This window comes from Asparagus officinalis, chromosome 8 (genome assembly GCF_001876935.1).
Source record: "Asparagus officinalis chromosome 8, Aspof.V1, whole genome shotgun sequence".
Lineage (NCBI taxonomy): Eukaryota > Viridiplantae > Streptophyta > Magnoliopsida > Asparagales > Asparagaceae > Asparagus > Asparagus officinalis.
In genome coordinates this window covers 56982886-57003285 of record NC_033801.1, presented here as the reverse complement: position 1 = coordinate 57003285, position 20400 = coordinate 56982886, and positions in this window count along the sequence as shown.

Here is a 20400-nt window from a genome sequence, read left to right as displayed (position 1 = left end):
CAGGCTAATGGGTTTGAATTTTGCCGGGTACGGGACGGTGTCCCATTCGACAGGATAGGGCCGGATCATCCCCAGCTTATTCTTGTTTTGCTGGAGTTTCAAAGCGTTGTGCTGGATTTGAAACTCGTCGAGCCTCTTGTCACGGGTGCTACCCCCATTGTGCGACATCCCCAACGGTGTCTTGGAAGAGTAATCGAATTGCAGCTCATTATCTTCTGTTTCGATCGCTGGGCGATTGGGAGGTACCCACTCCTTGCTCCCCGCCTGTCGCGGTAAGGGGCGCTGGGCTCTCTTCTTCTTCTTCTTCTTGTTCAGAAGTTGTTCCATCATTTCCTTTAAAGAGTCGATGGTTGCCTGTTGCTCTTCGAGCCTTTGGGCCACCGCCTGTTCGTTGAATGCGAGGTCTGGGATGTGGCCGCCGCTGAGCAAGCCTCGTCTTCACCGCCGGGGTGAGGTGCTAAGGTCGAGTAATCAAACCCGATGCTTACCCCCGTGCAACTACGGGTATGCTGGTATATGCTGCTTTCTCCTCATTGAACGAATCGAGAATTAGGCCTCAAGGTGGAGTCTGAATCCGTGGAATCAGACAGGGTCATCGTACTCCTGTCCGTCATGTTGATTGTAGCGGACGGGAGCTCTAGGTCGTCGGCGGCGCGTCTTCTTAGGTGACGACGCCTTCGACGGGAAGATCTTGGTTGGGAAGGCCGTTGGGAGAGCCTCTCGAATACCGTTCCTATGCATTGGCAATCGGTGAGTACCGTCTGGATAAGCTTTTCGCAATGGCACCGAGGATTCGTGAGTTAGGTGCTCCCAGAGGTCCTCCGTGGGTTGTTAGCGACAACCCCCAGCATTAGGATGATCGCGCGAGGGAGTTTTGGACGCGCTCCCTGGTGCGCACTGGGTGGAATGGTTAGGTTTTGGACTCGGGCGAGTCCGCTTTAATGGGTGGGTCCTCACGCTGGGACGAACCCCAGCGTGCAGGTGAAACTCAGTCCCCTGCTCTCGCTCGCAGGCGAGTTTGCAAGATATCGCCTACTACCTTGCCTTTACGGTCAAGGCTCTTCTGTTCGCCGTGCTTATCCGCCGAGAGGTCGTGGTGGGGTTCGCCCGCCTTTGAGGGTTCACCCAATCAGGTAGACTTGTTCGCATCAGGGATGTGACCTGAGAAGCGAAGTCTGCCTGAGCGGGCAGTCTCACCTATCTCGATTGGCGCGCCTGATTTGGAGAGCCTTCTATCGTTGGAAGGGTTGTCCCTTCGTCTCACTTTCTCAGGACTCAGTTCGTCGCGTGAGGCAACAGCTTGGGCCTCCTGTCGGGCGAGGGCCTGTCGTTGCTGCTGAGAGCCTTTTGGAGAGGACTTTCCGTGGGATGGCGGATTGTCTGCCACGAGAACGAACCCACCGTTTCCCTGGAGGGTGTTTGCGGGGGTCGTTTAGCGACCATCTGTAGTCTTACTCCGCCAATGCTCTCTGACCTCTAGGTTGGTCTCAATGATCAGAGGGAATGGGCTCCTTGACGTAACTTGGATAGAGTCTCCCTGACTCTATAGCATTTGCGGGACGCAACGCCACCAGAGGAGGAAGAAGACAAGTACTCCTCGTACTTGGCTTGGTCGAACTCAATTTCTAGGGACTCTACTGTCGTCCCGACAGTAACCTCGTCGAACTAAGCCACCACCATTTTAGTTGAAGAAATAGTTTCTCCCACTGTGGTCGCCATCTTCTGTAAGTGTAAAACTTGATTTCCCGGAATAGGGGATCTCGTTTGTATTGATAAGGATTGCTTATTTCAAACTGAAGAATCAAAGTTACAACAGAAGTAGAGGGAATGCCCTCCTTGTTTAACGTGGGGACTTTTGGTAGCTATAGGATGCCTCGCTCGGTTCTCGCACCGAGTTTGCTTCCCTTGGACTATTCGACCGAGGTGGCTGGTGAGCTTCAATACGCAGCAGGAGCTCTGATCGATAGAGTTTGAGCCTCACGGATTCCTGGCGACGATCGGGATCGCGAATCTAGAGTCAAATATTTGGTCGAGTGATTGATTTAGTTAAAGAGGTTCTCCTTTAACTTTTTAATCTCCCACCTTCGACTTCTGGCTTGGTTTCAATCGATTCAGAGGGAATGGGCTCCCTCGACGTGACTCGGATAGAGTCTCCAGCCGCGTAGGTCTTGACCGTTTGAGGTCGGCTTCTGCGCCTGACTCTGTAGCATTTGCAGGATGCAACGTCACCAGAGAGGAAGAAGAAAAGTACTCCTCGTACTTGGCTTGGTCGAACTCGATTTCTAGGGACTCCACTGTCATCCCGATAGTAACCTCGTTGAACTGAACCACCACCATTTCAGTTGAAGAAATAGTTTCTCCCACTGTGGTCGACATCTTCTGTAAGTGTAAAAATTGAATTCCCAGAATGGGGGATCTCGTTTGTATTGATAAGGATTGGTTATTACAAACTGAAGAATCAAAGTTACAACAGAAGCAGAGGGAATGCCCTCCTTGTTTAACGTGGGGACTTTTGGTAGCTATAGGACGCCTCGCTTGGTTCTCACACCGAGTCTGCTTCACTTGGACTATTCGACTGACGTGGCTGGTGAGCTTCAATACGTAGTAGGAGCTCTGATCGATAGAGTTCGAGCCTCACGGATTCCTGGCGACGATCGGGATCGCAAATCTAGAGTCAATTGTTTGGTCTAGTGATTGATTTAGTTAAAGAGGTTCTCCTTTAACTTTTCAATCTCCCACCTTCGACTTCCCCTCCTGTTGCTGGAGAGGTTTCTTTTAAGTAAGGGGGTAAGCGGCGGGGCTGCTCCCTGAATCCTGGGATGTGACCATGTCCTGCTGGAAATACCGTGCTGCCGGCTTGTGTCATAAGCGGCTGCTTAAGGGGCTCAAAGCACTGTACTTTCTTCCCTTCATATTGTGATGAGTGGGAAAACCCATCCCTGTACGTGCTCTTGCGGCTGCCAGGTACTAGTTTGGCGGGCTCGCGGATCGCGGATGGGTTCACCCCTCGACTCGTTCAGGCGAGATGAGCTAACATCGTGAGTTTACAGGCGGATCTGGCGACTGTAAAGATTTGACGGGCCGTTCGTACCGTGAGGGGCTACTTGATGGGCCTGGAGTGCTGTACTCCCTCCCCTTGCGTTATGGGAGGTGGGAAGGCCCACGCTAAGTATACTGACGGACTCGCCTTTCTTAGGCGAGTTTGCCTTTCGACTCGAACGGGTGGGTTGAGTAATCAGGCGAATTTTGGTCACATAGATGATCTCGACTCGTGCGAGCGATTCGATCACACAGGCAAATTTGTGATCTACAGATGCGGGTGAATTTGGCGACTGCGTGGCTTGGGTTCGCACCAGTGAGTCAAGTCCATGGGTGAGTCCCACCCTCAAAGCGTATGGGCTACTCTAACTCGCCGGCGAATCTCGTGTAAGTCCTCAAAGGTAATTTTTACCGTCTACAGGGAGACATCCGATTAAAATTGTCAAATCAGACCACATGGAAGCTGCAAGGAGTGAGACATATTCCTGGCCTTAAAATAAATTTGATCTCCGTAGCACAGCTTGATGGAGAGGGTTACTGTATAACTTTCTCAGGCCATGAATGGAAGATTACCAAAGGAGCACTCGTCATTGCTCGAGGTAAGAAAAGTGGTACTCTCTATGTAACCTCTAACCTAGAGAATATTATTGCAGTAACAGATGCAGATGAAAAAGAGAACCTATGGCACTAAAGGCTTGGTCATATGAGCGAGAAATGGATGAAGACACTTCTGTCAAAAGGGAAGCTGCCAGATCTGAAGAATGTGGATGCTGGCCTATGTGAGGATTGCATCTTTGGTAAACAGAAGAAATTCAGTTTTGCAAAGATTAGCAAGACACCCAAGGCAGAAAAGTTAGAGTTGGTTCATACCGACGTATGGGGGCCATCTCCAGTTTCATCTCTTGCAGGTTCACTGTACTATGTCACCTTCATTGATGATTCTACAAGGAATGTGTGGGTCTATTTTCTGAAGAAGAAATCAGAAGTCTTTGATACCATCATAAAATGGAAGGCCATGGTGGAAAATGAAACTGGTTTGAAGATAAAGCGGTTAAGGTCAGACAATGGAGGAGAGAACAAAGACAGTAGATTCAAAGAATTTTGCGTAAACAACGGGATCAAAATGGAGAAAACTGTTCCCATGACACCGCAGCAGAATGGTGTAGCGGAACGCATGAATAGAACTTTGAATGAACGTGCCAGAAGCATGAGGATATATGCCAGCTTGCCCAAGTTTCTATGGGTTGAAGCTATCAATACCGCAGCCTACCTAATCAACCACGGTCCCTTAGTTCCCTTGGATGGTGGAATACCAGATGAAGTGTGGAGCAGAAAAGAGGTAAACCTTTCGCATTAAGAATTTTTGGTTGTATCTCTTATGTACACATAGATTCCGCTGAAAGAAGTAAACTTGATGCCAAATCTAACAAATGTGTTTTTGTTGGTTATGGTGGTGATGAGTTCGGTTACCGGTTTTGGGATTATAAAAATCGGAAGATCATCAGAAGCAGAGATGTTATATTCAATGAGAATGTGATGTACAAAGAAAGATCAATTGCAGAATCAAGTAGCTCTAATACAAAAGTTGAAACAAAGGAATTTGTTGAATTTGAGGAGATTTCTGAAAATGATGTTCAGACTAGTCCTGAAGTAGTTCCCCAACAGGAATCTATTAGCAAAAACAATGATGATGAACTGAAAAACCAATTAATTAGGCTATTAATTTATGGAGAATGTTGGCACTTGCAACATAATGAATATTAAGTGCAAATGCAAATTGAAACTTCCACACAAATATGTTTAACAATATTATGTGGAACAAAGTGATTGCAGGCCGGTAACATCTCTTGGCAATTTTAAAGTGAGTAAACAACATGAGAAAATTCCATCCATAAGTGGGTTTCAACCCAGATTTGACCACATGACGGCGTACTTTAAGATAAGTCAAACTGCCAAATAATTGGAAATGGAAAAAGGACAGAATTAAGAGATAAGACGGTTACACAATACATTCTAGAAGAGAAAGTAGGAAAAAAGTTATACTTGAAATTTGTCACTGATATCAGCTTAGGCATCTTTTAGTTTCACAAAACGAATTTAGGTGGGAAGTTTGAGACAAGATGGGTATACAACATATTCTAGGAATCTAGAAGAAAAATTAGAGAAAAGAGTCGTGTTAAAGGAGCATCTTGGGAATTTTTTAAATTTCAGAAAGAAGCAATAAATCCAATAATTAATCTTTGAGAAGAAACAGATGGTAAGTAGTATTGACCTCAAATTCCTGCCCTTCCTGTGCAATCAACTGGTTCATCAAACCAAGCAGTCATCTGGAATAGTTATGGGTATAGACATTGGACCATTCTATTAAATCACACTTCTCAACTGTCCTAATATGCTCTTTAAGAACAATGCAACAATAGAAAAATGGAAGCATTGACATCTCAGACATTAGATGAGAAGCTCTGCAGCAAACAAGCCGAACGTAAACCAAGTCAAGTTTACAAAATGACACGCGTAAGGGCATTTACACTAAGATTATTCTACTGAATTGGGACCTTGCATAAGAACACGAAAGTCTTATCCTTTGTATACAAGCAACCTCGACAAAAGTATGTGTCAGCGTGATGTGCACTATAACTGAATGTTTCACAGTAACAAACGTTTATATCATAATTTCATAACTAAACTTACAGTTTCTTGTAGCAATGTAGCCAAATTCCCCAGACTAACAATTCCACGTTACAGGTGAAAGTTGCATATACTGTAAAAATCAAAAGAACACTAAAGTCTTCAATACGCAATACCTTACCTTGTCATTAACATCGCAAAACTTCAACCTTTCAGTGAAAATCGAATCCCCGTTACTAACTTTGTCATTAACATCGCAAAACTTCAACCTTTCAGTGAAAATCGAATCCCCGTTACTAACTTTAAACTGGTCGAACCAATCTACAATAAACACAAACAATACAGTCCCAAAGACAAAACCTTGTAAAGTTTTAAAACCAAAAGAAAGTAAAAAGTCATAGACCTGGACAACAGCAAAAATAGGCTCCCAAGGTTTAAATGGTAGCTCTGAAGTATCAAGCGGCCCAATCAATTTGTACCCAATATGAGCAACCTCGTTCGTTTTCTCCTCCTCAGATTTCCCACACACTCGAAATGTCTTCACCGATCCATTGCAGCTCTCATCGCCTTCATCATCAGCATCATCTTCTTCTTTTTCTTTGTATTCTCCTTCTTCTTCCTCTTCGTCGCCTTCATCATCATCTCCCAATGGATCCGAAGGTCGAGAAGAGAAATGGCGACTTTGAGGAGGATCGATGGATTAATATTGATAAAGTGGGAGGATGGAGTTGGAGTGAGTAATTTTGAGGGTTGAGAGGTGAAGAGATCGAAGAGTTAGGGTTTGAGATTTGATGAAAGAAGGAGGAGGAGATGAGGAGAGGAGAGATCGAAAATGGCGGGTTAGGGTTCGGGTTAGGCATCGCTGCGACGCCATTGGGGGCGGCGATCAGAGGGGGGAATGGAAGCGAGGGTTTTGGAGAGGTTTGGACACAACTGAGAATGGTAGATAGGGCTCAGTGCTTAATGGGCCAGGATATGTGGATCGGGCTTAAATTAATCTAAGGGCTATAATAAGAATGAAACCCATCATCAGGTGTCAAACTTACTGTCATCAGTGTTATGTTGTTACTTTAATTATCTAGTATATAAAATCCACTTTCAGATCATTTATATGTAGCTATCAAAAGATAATTGAAAATATAATATAATATTATTAACTACAAAATATAAAATGATATTGTCGTATCATCTTTACATATCTACTTTCAATAATAATTTAATTTTGTAAGTAAACAATGTATTTCACTTAATACATTTTTCCACTTGCAAAAAAAAAATGTGACTTTCAAACTTTCAATTCACTTGTACATTCTAGAGTGAGGAGTTCATAGTCTAGGATCGCACGGTAAAAAAACCTAAATAAATAAATTTTTTGTAGAGGTGTTATTTCACTTTATTTCTTTACTTTTTCTATTGATGATTTGGTTAGTAGAAAGGGGAAATTTTTTGTTAGGAAGAATAGTATACACGGAATCACTATACGGAGTCATTTGTCTGTGCTTGAAACGTTAGATGATCGTCTAGATATTCAATACACCGTATCACCATATTTCATTCAACTAATTAAGATAATCCAATTCCTACCTCTAATTTGACGTGACATATACTTATAATGAGCGGTTCAGTACACTTGATATACATTGTACGTAGTCTGCTCAGACAAAGAATAATAAAATCACTAAAATCTCACTCAAAGCAGCTAATAGCATCACCTCGATATTCTATTTTCTGTCCTATTTGCACATATCAACCCCATACTCCCACTTATAGCAACGCTTTCCGCTTTAACCTTTTATTTTCTATCCTATTAGGAAAGATCGTTTTTAGCTCCTTTTCTTGCTTAACACCTTCACAATATACCTCACTGCCAAGTCAACTAGCTACTACCTCAAAAACTCTCAAATGAGAAAACATCCCGACAAATTATTTCACAAAATGTGGGAAAAAATACTTATGTTCCTTATAAGTATAACACCACTAACAAATAAAAAATGGAACGAGGCACCCTAAAAACTAAAAACATTCTTTTCTGTAGAGATTTGAGCACAAACATAGTTCGATCTTAATCTTTAAAATTTTCGGGGCATTTCAATAACTAAAGCACTCAAGACATCCATCAATAACAAGTAGGTAGGCCGCTTACCAAGTGCATCTCATATATAAGCAATACATCAATAACTTCAACATCAAAACTTTCAGAGCACGGGTTTTCATTTGGGCGCTCATTCCCTTTCTTTCACTTTCCTCGAGCCAATTTCTAATAATTCATTTATTTTATTTTATTTTTATAATCAATTATGTTAGAGGCCCACATGATGAAAGGAAAAATAAATAAATAAATAAAAACAAATGACACAAAGGGTCCATTAGTGTTAACTTAGTAAAGCCCAAACACAACTCCCTCTCACACCCTTGTTCATCCATTCACAGGTGAAAAATCATGAGATTTTGGTTTAGGTGATATAATACCTAACTAAACCCCTTAATCTCCTTTAATCTTCACTAACAAACCTAACTAACCCCATGATCTCCACTTATCCTCACTAACACACCCAACAACCCCTTTAAAAAAAAACCACCCCTCTTCATTTTTTCCATCTCACGGAAACCAAAGAAGGGAAGTCCAAAAAATAAATAAATAAAAAAATAAAGAGAGAGAGAGAGCGTAGGGCTGGAGCGTGTTTGAAAAATGGTGGATTTTTTCTTCCTTCAGAGTTTCACACGAATTTAGGCAAGCATTCGTTTCCTCAAATCTTATTATTATTATTATTTTTGTTTTTTTATTTGTTCATGCGAGTATCCTTTCCTCAATTATTATGTTTATTATCATTATTATTTGGATTTCCTTCATGCAAGCATCTCTTCCCCCAATTAATTTATGTATATGTATATATTTAGCTTATGCTTGCTGCAGTACTATTTTTTCCCCCATTCTAGTTCATAGAAATAACTAATAGAATTCAAGTTTAAAATTATTAGAAGATAACAAATTTTTTTCTCATTTATTTATTTTATGTTCCTCCCCATGATCTTATCATTGTATTGATATGAGTATTATAAATTTCACATAATTTTTTGTACAAATCAGAAGATAACAATTTTGACTTATATAAAATATATAAATTTATTTTATTTAATTTGGAAGTATTTATTTAGGATCTTAACTGGAAACCGAAGTTTATTTATTATCTGCATCAGTTATGACAATGAAAGTTTAATAGGTTGTAGTGGTTAGTTGCTTGGACAATGACACACGGGTCTCTTGTTCAAATCCTGGAGGCTTCAAATTTTTTTCATAAATAAGTGTGGTTAGTTGGTTGGACATTTCTGTATTATTTTGGCCATAGATGCAAGTTGGTCTTGTGGTTAGCTGCTTTGGACTATTACCCCTAGGTCTGGAGTTCAAATCCCCTAGCGTCCAAAAACTTTTATTTTTGTTGTTGGGCCTGAGTTCTTTTGTGGGCCTTGATTTTTTTTAGAGTTTTTAAAGAATGTGAGGTTGCCAACAGAAGAAGGGATGATGCCAGTTTTGGGTTTTGGGTTAGGTGATTATTTATCAAATTTTCTGTTTGTTATTCAAATATTAGTTCCATTATTATTATAATATATATATATATATATATATATATATATGTCTTATGACATTAGCACTTGCTCATGCTTGCTAGTCTCATGAAGACGATTTCCGTCAAAATATATGATTTGTAAGCGTGTTTTCACAACGTGGCTATGCTCTTGATATCGATATCCCGATATGAGATTTTTTCTTGGCTATTACCATTATAGCATCGACTAGACGATGCACCCCTCTTGATTTAGACATGTTCTGGGTTACGGTTATCTTTCATAGTTTTACGGAAGTCGTTCCATGGTAACTCTGTGGTTAGTGCATAATATTTCATACACAGTCACTTAGATTAAATCGAAAAACATGGGGTTTATAAAAGGGGAATTAGACAGAGAATATAACATGTATATAAGAGGGCTTGTGCGCATTCTTGATATCCTGGTATATATATATGTATGAAATAAGGGCCCATCCTAACTTGAAGCCGTGTTCCCGGGACGGTTTACGGGAAACCGACTTATATACATGAAATATTCTTTTCTAATTCAAATAACATCTAAAATAATAATAATGTGCTTGTGTGTCTTATGATTGACCTTGGTTGATACCTATTATCAGCATTTTTTCCATCTTTAATTGAGTTTTCATTTTTTTTCTTCATTTTTCATGGTTGTTGGGAGTTTTCTGACTCCCTTTAGAGTTTACGTGCCCCAGATTCGAGAACCGTTCTTTCTTCGCAGGATCGAGAGTACTTCGAGGGGCAGGCTCATCAGCAGTGATCACCATTCATTCTATCAGTTATCCAGTTCAGTTGATTTAGGTAGTTATTTGGTTTAGGCTTTTCTCTAGCCACATGTGGCTCTCCAGACTATGGTGTATTTTTTTCTTTCTCTTTAGATAAATTGTGGACTTGTTATAGAATTATGAAAATTTTTGATATTTCTTTATCTATACACTCCTTTTATTATCTTGGTACATGCTCTTTGGTATAGTCTTGTCTTTATAATACACTCCTTTTATTATCTTGGTACATGCTCTTTGGTATAGTCTTGTCTTTATATCTGTATATAGGATGATCTAGAGGCGTGAATGTGACCATACATGCTCTTTGGTATAGTCTTGTCTTTATATCTGTATATAGGATGATCTAGAGGCGTGAATGTGACCATATGGTTGCATTGCCGGCCGAGTCACGTTCCAAACTATTACATTTTGGAACCAAGGCGTGACAAGGTTATGATTGGTGTCAGAGCCAGGTTAGGTTTAGGAATTGTTGTCTCGTCCTGTATACAAGTAAAAACTAAGATTGAGCTAAAAATAGAGGATGTATAGAATGAGTTTTTCCCTTTCCAGAAATACGTCCTTCGACTCCCATTTCTATGATTCTCAAGTCCTAATCTCGACCAATCTCATTTTTAGGTGATCACTATGGCCCCAAAACGTCGACCCCCAACTCCAGTTGTCCCTGATGGATAACGAGTCGATTAGGCTGATCTTGCAGAAGCGATTAGGGACCTGGTAGCTCATAATCGTCAGAGGGACGAGCAGCGACAGGTTGCAAGGCTGGGCAATGTGTCCGATTTTCGAAAGCTCAACCCGCAACACTTTGCTAGGACTGAAGGCGGATATGAGGCCGAGATGTGGTTGCAGACCATGGAGCGCTTATTGAGGGCAGCAAAGATAACAGATGAAGACCGAGTTGATATTGTTCAGCTGCAGCTCATTAATGTAGCTAGGACCTGGTGGGACGCAGAGGAGGAGAAGTTGCCTAGGCCGATTTCATGGGAGATATTTCGGGAGAGTTTCCTAGAGGAATTTTTTCCGAAGACAGCTCGTCTTGAGATGCAGAGGCAGTTTGTTATGTTGCGGCAGAGAGCTAGTACAGTAGATGAGTATGCAACAGAATTTGCCAAGCTCAGCAGGTTTGCCCGGGGGATGGTATCGAATGAGGTGGATAAGGGACAGAGGTTCTTGTTCAGACTCAAATTTACAGTCAGAAGGGGATAGAAACTTATGCAGATGTCCTAGAGGTAGCTCGGAAGGCATAACAGTTGATTGGGATCATGAACTCGGTGAAGACAGGGGCAAACAAGCGACCCGCAGGACAGAACTCAGGAGGTAACCAGCAGAAGCCTCAGATGGGAGGAGCACTAGCCAAGCGCTAGTAGACAGGGGCTTCGATACCAACTCCTCAACCAACCAACATGATCTGCCATTTCTACAGCAAGCCGGGGCACTTGATGAAGGACTGCAGGTGAGTTAACAGGTTGTGCTTAGCAGGTGGGGTAGCAGATCATCAGATCACCACTTGTCCTAGTAGGGGAGTCTCAGGAGGATATTCAGGTGGAGTGATAGTACCAGCAGGCCAGACTAGACAGGGCGGACAACAGCTGAGGCCACTACTTCCCACACAGTAGCAGATGTTTCGAGGACATTAGAGGGGTCAACAATTTCAAGGACAGAGACAGTGGAGAGGTCCTCATTTCCAGCACCCATATCAGCCACCTTATCAGCAGAGGCACCCAAGGCAATACGGTCAGCAAGCTCAGCAGCAGCAGAGACAAGGTCAAGTTATGACACTTACCACTGAGCAGGCAGATGCATCTGGAGACGTAGTCACAGGTATCATTTTGGTGCATTCAGTCCCTGCATTTACCCTGTATAGAGGTAGAGGAGAAGCCCATACCATAAATTGTCGAGGAATTCCTTGACGTTTTTCCTGATGAGTTGCCAGGTCTGCCACCAGATCGAGATATAAAGTTCGTCATCGATCTTATTCTAGGAGTTGCACCTATTTCAAAACCACCTTACCGGATGCCGATAGCAGATTTGGAGGAGTTGCGGAAGCAAGTCCAGGAGTATCTTAATAAGAAATTTATCAGGCTTAGTACTTCACCTTGGGGAGCACCAGTGGTGTTAGTGCCAAAGCCCGATGGTAGCCGAAGAATGTGTATTGACTATAGGGAATTGAATCGGGTTACTATCAAAAATAAATACCCAATTCCCAGGATTGATGACCTTTTTGATCAGCTCGGAGAAGCTCGGGTGTTTTCTAAGCTGGACCTCAGGTCAGGTTATCATCAGTTGAAGGTGAGGAAGGAAGACATACCCAAGACCGCATTCCGCACACGGTACAGACACTATGAGTTTTTGGTGATGCCATTTGGAGTGACAAATGCTGCATCTATATTTCTGAGCTTGATGAACAAGGTGTTTTCCCAGTATCTTGACTAGTTTGTTGTGGTGTTCATCGATGACATTCTTGTGTACTCCAAGACCAAGGAAGATCATGCATAGCATCTAAGGACGGTGTTGGAAATCCTATGGACAGAGAAGCTTTATGGAAAATTGAACAAGTGTGAGTTTTGGCTGGAGCAAGTGTCCTTCTTGGGGCATGTGATTTCAGGAGAAGGTATCTCTGTGGACCCGAAGAAGGTTGATGCGGTGTTGAGATTAGATCCGCCTACATCTGTGACAGAAGTACGAAGTTTCTTGGGGATGGCTGGATATTATAGGAAATTCGTAAAGGATTTTGCTAATATTACGGGACCAGTTACTAGGCTGACTCGGAAGGAGTCCAAGTTTGTGTGGGCTCCAAAGTGCCAAGCAGCATTTGAGGAGTTAAAGAAGAAGTTAACGACGGCACCAGTCTTGACAATTCTAAATGAGTCAGGAGGATTTGTAGTGCACACGGATGCTTCTGGTTTGGGTTTAGGTTGTGTTCTGATGCAACATGGGAAGGTAGTAGCTTATGCATCTAGGCAGTTGAAGACACATGAGAGGAACTACCCAGTTCATGATCTGGAATTGGCGGCGGTGATTTTTGCATTAAAGATATGGCGACACTACCTTTTGGGGCAGAGAGTGGAGGTGTACACAGATCATAAAAGCTTAAAGTATATCTTCACTCAGAAGGAGCTCAACATGAGACAACGTAGGTGGTTAGAGCTCATGGCGGATTATGATCTTGATTTACAATATCACCCAGGACGATTTAATGTAGTGCCAGATCATTTGAGTAGGAAACCTGTAGCGATGAGACTCACCAGACAGCGGGAGTTGCAAGCTGAGTTCCGAAGGATGAACATGGAGGTTATATTGCCTGGAGCAGGGAGACAGTTGATGAGTTTATATTTATAGTCAACTCTGGTGGACCGGATCAAGGCTACCCAGTTTGAGGATGCTCGGTACCAAAAATTTAAGAAACAAGTGGAGTTCGGGGAGAGAACTGATCTACAGATACATGAGGATGGATCCTTGCGATTCCATGGTACATTGTGTGTGCCTAAGGGTGATGTTAGACGAGAGCTGTTGGAGGAGGCACACAGTTCAGTGCTTTCTATTCATCCAGGAGGCATGAAGATGTATCGAGACTTAAAAGAGCATTACTGGTGGCCAGGAATGAAGATGGAGATAGCCTGATTCGTGTCAAAATGCCTAACATGTCAGTAGGTAAAGGCTGAGCATCAGAGGACAGATCGGTTATTGCAGTCCCTTCCTATTCCCGAGTGGAAGTGGGAACATGTTACGATGGACTTTGTCACAGCTCTGCCGAGGAGCCTTAAGGGAAACAACGCCGTATGGGTAGTAGTAGACCGACTCACTAAGTCGGCTCGCTTCATACCATTTCGAGTTGGGCAGACAACGGAGAGTTTAGCGGAGCTGTACATGAGGGAGATAGTACGCTTGCATGGGTTACCAGTTAGTATTGTTTCTGATAGAGACACACGATTCTTATCACACTTTTGGAGGAGCTTGCAGCAGTGTCTTGGGACTAGACTAAGTTACAGCACGGCTTACCACCCTCAGACAGATGGATAGTCCAAGAGGACTATACAGATTCTGGAGGACATGTTGCGGGCATGCATGCTGGATTTCAAGGGTTCTTGGGAAGACCACTTACATTTGGTGGAGTTTTCTTATAACAACAGTTATCAGGCCAGTATCCAGATGGCACCTTATGAGGCATTATATGGGAGAAAATGTATATCTCCTACCGGTTGGGATGACTTGGGAGAGCGGTGTCTGCTAGGTCCTTAGTGTTCGCGGGGAAAATGGTTTTCTTCTTCATTGAAATAATTGTCATCTTGGGTTACAAAAGATCCGGTCTTTTTTAGATCCGGTTACAATTAAATCAAAGAAAAAAAGAAAAATTACAACTTTCCTTATTTGTCGAACGAATCGCGAGATCTTGTTTTGCAGTCTCTCGCTTTTGTGGGTTCTTTGCCGACGCCGGGGTTAATCCGTGGACCACACTCCGGATCTAAGCTTGGTCTTAGATCCCGAGATCTGAGCGATTATTCCCTTGGTGGACTAATCCCTCCCGGCTATTATTCCCTTCGTGGAATAATACCCGTATAATCGTGTAGATCCGACCGGATCTAGATCGCGCGGTGGTCCACGGATTAACCCCGGCGTCGGCAAAGAACCCACAAAAGCGAGAGACCGCAAAACAGGATCTCGCGATTCGTTCGACAAATAAGGAAAGTTGTAATTTTTCTTTTTTTCTTTGATTTAATTGTAACCGGATCTAAAAAAGACCGGATCTTTTGTAACCCAAGATGACAATTATTTCAATGAAGAAGAAAACCATTTTCCCCGCGAACAGTGTGCAGGCAGACTTAGGTCTGCAGGCGATCTTGCAGGCAAGTTGGGTCTGCAGACGAGCTCAGGTGTGCAGGCAAACTTGGGTCTTGATCGTGCAGGCGAAATTCGAGCTGCAGGCGAGCTCCTGAGCATGGATCGAAGAATAGGCCATAACTTCCAAACCGTAAGTCGGAATTGGACGAATTATATATGAAAATCACCTATCTCGACGAGACTCGTTGACTCTTCGAACACTTGGCTTGATCCCGCACGTGAATGGATGTATTCCGTTGCTTCCGTGCGATTCGTCGATCTCGTCGCCTCGTTGGCTCGTCGGTTTGTGCCGAGCTATGCTAAGGGACCTATAAGCGATTTTATATGCCTACAGATACCCCCTCCAAAGTATTTCAGTCTCGTTCTTTTATAGAAGAGTCTGGAATACTTTGGATATGATTGCCTCCCACCTTCAGTCGGTGTAATGAGACCTTGGAATGATTTCCGTTCTTGATTCCTTTAATTCTCCAGGCTTTTCGGTGCTTTGTCGAAAGTCTGTAAGAGTTCCGGTGCTGCATTTATTGTCTGACCGTTGTCGGAATTTTAAACTTGAAGTTGATTCCTGTTTTTCTAATCTCTAGCTGACCATCGATTGTTGGCGTCGAGTTTTTATCTGCAACGCGTTGTCCGGCGTTGTGTTGTTAAGTTATCCTTAAGAATATTTATAAAACATTATCCAGGAACTTCTCAACAAAATTTAGGGAACAATTTATACTCATATACCTTATTGGAGTGTTTTTGTGCCTAAATGAGCTGAACCGGCTTAAAATGAGCCAAAAAAGGCAGTAAATCGGCTCAAAAAATCCTCCGACTCTTCCGAACAAATGGGAGAGGAGTGAGTGAATGATGGACTGAACCGTCGCTCGATTTGAAGTCGTTTCGATGCTCGGTTCGGCTTCAATTTGGATTCTGGTTCAAAACCCGGTCCGGTCCGGTTCGGTTTGGTCTAAACCCGGTCCAACCTATATAAAAGGGGTTTTTTTTTTTTTCTTTACCCTAGGGCCGGCCCCCCCTTGCCTCTTTTTTGAATTTCCCTTCCCTCGAGCCTCCGTTCTCCCTCAAAACTCGATATTCGTCTTAGATTCATCCTTCCTTTTGATCCTTGACTGAGAAATCCCTTGAAACTTCCATTTTCGGAATTTCTCTCAGGCCCCTCGAGCGTGTGGTTCGAGCACTTTTCAAGATCTAATCTTTATTGGATCTTCGAGCTTCCCCTCAGGTATATCTCCATAATTTCAGCATTTTTTTATGCTTTATTTAATTTATGAACTTGTGGGACCACGGGTGAGGGTTCGGATTATAATTTGGCGCCTCGAGCTTATCTTTCAGGGGGTAAAAATGTGATTTTTTTTTTCTAGATCTGACCTCTTGACTTTCTTTGTAGGTCACTATGTCGCGAGTCTCGAGAGGTCGTTCCCCTGCGGCACCGGCTGACGGCGTGCTTCCCTCATATGCTGGTGAGCCATTTTTTGACCTTTTCGAAAATTTACAAATTAGTCCTCTTTTTTCTGGATATTTGCAAATTGGTCCCTTTTACCCCCCGTTGTTCTCCTTGGTGAGGCAACCGGGAAAGGCCTTGGTTCTCCTTGGTGAGGATCGACGCTTTATGGAAATTTTGCAAATTAACCCTCTTCTTCTGAGAATTTGCAAATTAGTCCTTTTACCCCATTTTGCTCTCCTTGGTGAGGCGATCGGGAAAAGCCTTGATTCTCCTTGGTGAGGATCGACGCTTTAAAGATGGGTTTTGCTTGGTCAAAACCACATCTCATAATAAAGGGGGCGTTTTGACGCTGCATCGTGCTTTATAAGGCAGGGATATATTGTCGATATACCCTATCTTATAAATGCGCAATGTGGCCAAATCGTCTCGCCCTTTATAAGGCAATGACTCTATCTTACCAATTTGTAAGATGAATTCAATTTCCTTTTATATCTGAAATTAACAAACACTTAACTGCTTGTTTTCAGTGGAATATCCTTCCGGAGCTTTTTCATCGCATGCGGTGAATGGACGTCGTGACGAATATTATTCGACGTCTGATGACCTTTCGCCCATTCCGCCTACTTCTCAGTTTGGTCCGGGCACGTCGCCGGAAGTTGCTCAAGTGGTGAGGGAAGGTGGACATCAAGCCCTTCGCCAGCTGATCACAGATGCGCCTCTCGTGCAGGATGCCAGTTCCGTTCAGTCTCTTAGGAAGACTGACTTCTTGTTTGGCGACTCTACCAGAGATCCCGATGCAGCATTTATTGAAGCTGAGCAGTGGCTTTACCAGACTGGCAGTCGTTTTATGTATTTGCCGAAGATTCCTCGACACCGTTCTTTGACTGAGCTCAGGCGCCAAGCTGTGAAGCGGGAGATGTCGTGGAGTTTGACAAAGGAACATGAGAGCGTTCACTGCGGCTATATTACTCATCAGGCAGTTCCTGGTTCGAGTCGAGATCACATTGTTGGACTACATCCTGGAGTACTGGGGCTAGATACTCCGCCTCGCAATGAGTTCCTCACCACTGCTTCTACTTTGAGGAATCGCCTCGCTATCTTAGGACGGGAGATGCCTGCACCGCGCCACAGATTCTATGGTTGGGTCCATTCTTTGGACAGGTTTTGGTGGGCTCGTATGACGAAGTATGTCTTGAGCCGATGGAGCGAGGAGTTACATGCTTGCGGCCTTTATGCAGCCATTCGGGCCACCATGCATGGCTTGCCTACAAGCGCGAAGCATTTCTTTGCCCTATGCGAGCTTTACAATCCAGATTCCAACACTTTTCTGACCAGGCACGGAGAGTTGGGCTTGGCTCTACATGAGATGCACAAGATTTCTGGTTTGCCCATGGGACAGATGTTATACCAGGAGTACTTTCCCTCCAACCATGAGTTGAGTCAGCTGAAGGATCGCATGCCCGACCGCTACGAGACCTTATGGGATCTCACTTGTCATTACCACATTGCTTTGGCGCAGTCTAAGCCCCTAGCGAAGAGGACCAAAGCAAATGTGAGCCTGAAGCAGTTCGCATCATACTTGTTCAGGAATCTGGAGAGCCATTCTGGCCAATCTATTTGTGAACTGGCACCGCTGACTCCTTCAGAGGTTAATGAGCTGCTGAAGAAGACTAACGCCCAATCCTATACCATTAGCAGTCCTGAGAGTGGCTTTCCTGCAGGGACAATATTCAGATCATTCTTATATCATGCGACCGCACCGATTCGTCCGATGACTCTCCTTGCCGGTTATCTCACCATCTGGTTGAAGAAATGTGTGGTCCCGTATCAGTCTGGTGATGCTCTGCCACTGGAAGTGCTCTATCCTGCAGTTCAGCTTGCCTACAAGAAGGAACTTTCGCTTCTTCCGGTGATGGTTGCTAACATTCATCGAGGGCTTCGGCAGATTTCTGGTGCTTTTACACGGAGAGATGATGATAAACCGACTCAGATTCCTACCATTAAGGTAGAGCTCCCGTATATTTTTTGATGGCTTGGTTCGTCCTTCATCGTTCCGATGTGATGTCGGTACCGAATGCCATAGACCAGTCTGTTCCCTTTCTACAGCTGCTTGAGAATGGCGAGTGGGAGGGCCGAGGATTCCCCGATATCAGCCGTCAGCTACAAGTCCACAAGTGCTGGGCATTCTCCACTTGCTTTCCACAGTTCCCCAGCCGGTACGGCGAGTGTTTGATTGATGAGGAGAAGCCGAGGGAGTATAGGACTTATTTGGATATGGGCTGCTTTAATTGGCTAGTGAACATTAGGCCGGGTTACCTGACTTTCCGGGTGGGGAACCAGTGCTTCATAGAGCCGTATCTACCTTGCCGATTCGCCCGCAAATTCGGTTATGACCAACTTTATGTTGGGAACCCGCGCCAGCAGCTTCGGGCTCATGGAGGTCTGGTGGACGGTCTTCGTGCATGGTTGTGGACCGTGACTGGCTGCACTGGAGCTAGGTTCAGTCTCCCAGGTACTGAGCGGCAGTTGAACCTCACTTTCTTGAGCTGCAAGTGGTTGCTAGCAGCTAATAAGACTGTCCCTGTGAAGCCTATCGAAGAGTTGATGGCCGAAGAAGCCTCTCAGATTGATTCTCGTGTTATCCAGGACGGTGCTCGATCACAGAGGGCTCAGGGCAAGACCCGCCGACTTGATGCAGAAGGTCACAGGGCCTTTAGTTCTGCTGGAGAGGCCTCAGGCGGAGACCCTGAAGACTACGAGGCAGATTTGGAGCAAGGTTAGTCACCTATTTTTTCTTTTTCTCTGCATTTCCAAGTTGCTATTCCTGACCACTATTTGATATTTCAGGGACAGCGACCAATAGTGACGACGAATTCCGTCCTTTTACCCGGGCAAGACCTTCGATTGCTGTCCGTGCTGATAGGCGGAAAAGATTAGCCCACAAGCCGCATGCAAATTCACGAGCATCTGAGATGGACTTGGCTGATGAGGATCCTGTTAGTGACGGAGGTAACGTCTATTCTATAGATCATTTTCTTGATCGTTTAGAACTTCTGGCTCATGCTTTCCCATCCTATGCAGGATATCGTGAGGAAGGCGAGATGAGTCCTGATGATTGTGCATCTCCTGGTGAGCCTGACTCACCGCCCCAGGTAGAAAAGCCTGCAGAGACCGCCCATGTTGGGGAGTCTGTCAATGAAGGACCCAGTTCGGTGATTCCAGGTACATCTTCAAGAGGTAACTTGTCTCTATTGGCCATAGTTTCCTTCCTCTTCCCTTATATCTTTTTATGTCAGATTTTTCGATTGATGACTTCGATGGGGAGGGCCTGCCTATGGACACTTCTATGTTCAGCTTCATGTAGGCAGATTTGGAGCAAGGTTAGTCACCTATTTTTCTTTTTCTCTGCATTTTCGAATTGCTAGTCCTGACCACTATTTGATATTTCAGGGACAGCGACCAACAGTGAAGACGAATTCCGTCCTTTTACCCGGATTTCAGGGATAGCGACCAATAGTGACGACGAATTCCGTCCTTTTACCCGGGCCAGACCTTCGATTGCTGTCCGTGCTGATAGGCGGAAAAGATTAGCCCACAAGCCGCATGCAAATTCACGAGCATCTGAGATGGACTTGGCTGATGAGGATCCTGTTAGTGACGGAGGTAACGTCTATTCTATAGATCATTCTCTTGATCGTTTAGAATTTCAGGCTCATGCTTTCCCATCCTATGCAGGATATCGTGAGGAAGGCGAGATGAGCCCCGATGATTGTGCCTCTCCTGGCGAGCCTGACTCACCGCACCAGGTAGAACAGCCTGCAGAGACCGCTCATGTTGGGGAGCTAGTCAATGAAGGACCCAGTTCGATGAACCCAGGTACATCTTCAAGAGGTAACTTGTCTTTATTGGCCATAGTTTCCTTCCTCTTCCCTCATACTTATATCTTTTTATGTCAGATTTTTCGATTGATGACTTCGATGGGGAGGGCCTGCCTGTGGATACTTCTATGTTCAACTTCATGTATGATTCTCCTCAGATCGATGGCCAGCCGGCTCAGGATATGTTCCCTGAGTCTGTACTCCCT